The following is a 2,237-nucleotide window of genomic DNA, read 5'->3' on the forward strand; positions in this document are numbered from 1 at the left end:
TTAATTTGAATCCGGCTAAAAATTTCGGGCTGTATGCTGTTTGGGACAGATTTGGAGGCTGACTTGTGGGTCTACTAGGTTGACGTGTACTTTGGCTTTGTCAACTTAGTCCACAAACGATTCTAGCAGCAGTGACCGTTGGATGTTAATCCAACGGCCGTGCTGCTTTTTCAATATCTGATCTTCTTGCTCCAGCCGCCCAAACCAGCTCCGGTGGGACTGCCTGCTCCCGCCTCCCGTGGCCGGCTGTGCTGCCGCACAGGCCGCACCGCCCTACCCTACTTCATTGCTGACCAGGCCATTCCTCTACTCACCCACACCTCCTGTTATTTTCCGGCGACGGCAGCCGGACCAGTAAACCCTCGTACTCCCCACCGCGTGGGCAACCATTGCCGAGTCTTCCCCGGCTCCGTGTCATTCCCTTCCTAGGCCTCACCGTCATCCACAGCCATGGTGCTCTCGGCGTGGCCTGGTCAACGTGGTCAACGAACGACATCCATCGCCGTGGACTGTACGCGCAAAATAATGATTCCTCCACTTGACAGCTGGGACCCACCAGAAGGGCCTCTGTATTTCGCGAAAAAACATTCCCCCCGCTGACATGTTGGACCCCACCAGCTATATCTTCGCACGCAAGGAAGTGCCTCCTTATTACGCACAAAAAAATGAATACCCACCCTGCTAGATGGGACCCACCATAGTGGGAGGATGACTTGTGGGCCAACTAAGTTGACGGGGACGGAGGGCTTTGTCAACTTAGTCAATATGAACGATTCTAGCTCCAGTGACCATACGATGTCCATCCAACGGCCATAGTGCTTCTTCAACCTCTGGTCTTCTTGCTGCAGCCGCCCAAAGCAGTGTCGGTCGTGCCGCGTGCTCCTGCCTCTCATGGCCGGCTGTGATGCCCCGGAGGCCTCACCGCCCCCTACTACTCCCACCACTGGCCCAGGGTATCCCTCTACTCACCCACACCCCTTGTTATTCTGTGGCGACGGCAGCCTCACGCCGCAGCCGAACCAGTGAACCCTCGTACTCCTCTCCACGCGGGCTACCACTGTTGTGTCTTCCCCGGCTCCGCGTCGTCCCCTTCCTAGGCCTCGCCGTCGTCCAGACCACCGCCCTGGTGCTCTCGGCACGACGTAGTAAACGTGGTCAACGACCGACTTCCATAGGAAGAGTACTGTACATGGAGAGGATGACAGCTGGGTCCAGGCGGCCGCAAGGAAGTGCCTCCTTATTACGCGCAAAATAATTCTTCCTCCACCTGACAGCAGGGACCCACCAGATGGGCCACCTTATTTCGCGAAAAAACGTTTCCCCCCTGACTGTTGGGACCCACTGGACGGGCCAGCGTATTTCACGAAAAAAAGTTCCCCGCGCTGTCAGCTCGGACCCACCGGAAGTGCCTCCTTATTACGCACAAAAAAATGAATACTCCCCTTGCTAGCTGGGACCCACCATGGTGGGACGCTGACTTGTGGGCCTACTAAGTTGACTGGGACGGGGGCCTTTGTCAACTTTAGTCAATATGAACGATTCTAGCTCCAGTGACCGTACGATGTCCATCCAACGGCCGTAGTGCTTCTTCAACCTCTGGTCTTCTTGCTCCAGCCGCCCAAAGCAGCTCCGGTCGTGCCGCATGCTCCTGCCTCACGTGGTCGGCTGTGCTGCCGCGGAGGCCTCACCGCCCCCTACTATTCCCACCGCTGGCCAGGCCCTGCGGCGACGGCAGCCTCACACCGCAGCCGAACCAGTGAACCCTCGTACTCCTCTCCGCGCGGGCTTCCACTGCCGCGTCTTCCTCGGCTCCCCGTCGTCCCCTTCCTAGGCCTCGCTGTCATCCACCGCCCTAGACCCTAGTGCTCTCGGTGCAGCATGGTCAACGTGGTCAAGGAACAACTTCCATCGGACGTGGACTGTACGTGGAGAGGCTGACAGCTGGGTCCACGGCCGCAGCAAGGAAGTGCCTCCTTATTACGCGGAAAATAATGATTCCTCCACCTAACAGCTGGGACCCACCGAGCGGGCCACTGTATTTCGCCAAAAAACGTTTCCCCTTGACTGCTGGGACCCACCAGCTACATCTTCGCATGCAAGGAAGTGTGTCTGGGCAAAAAAACAAAACGATTCGCCCCCCTGACCGCTGGGACCCACCAACGACACCTTCGCACGCAAGGAAGTGCGTCCGGGCAAAAAAAGATTCGCCCCCCTGACTGCTGGAACCCACCAGCTAC

This window comes from Triticum aestivum, chromosome 3B (assembly GCF_018294505.1).
Source record: "Triticum aestivum cultivar Chinese Spring chromosome 3B, IWGSC CS RefSeq v2.1, whole genome shotgun sequence".
In the NCBI taxonomy this organism is placed as follows: domain Eukaryota; kingdom Viridiplantae; phylum Streptophyta; class Magnoliopsida; order Poales; family Poaceae; genus Triticum; species Triticum aestivum.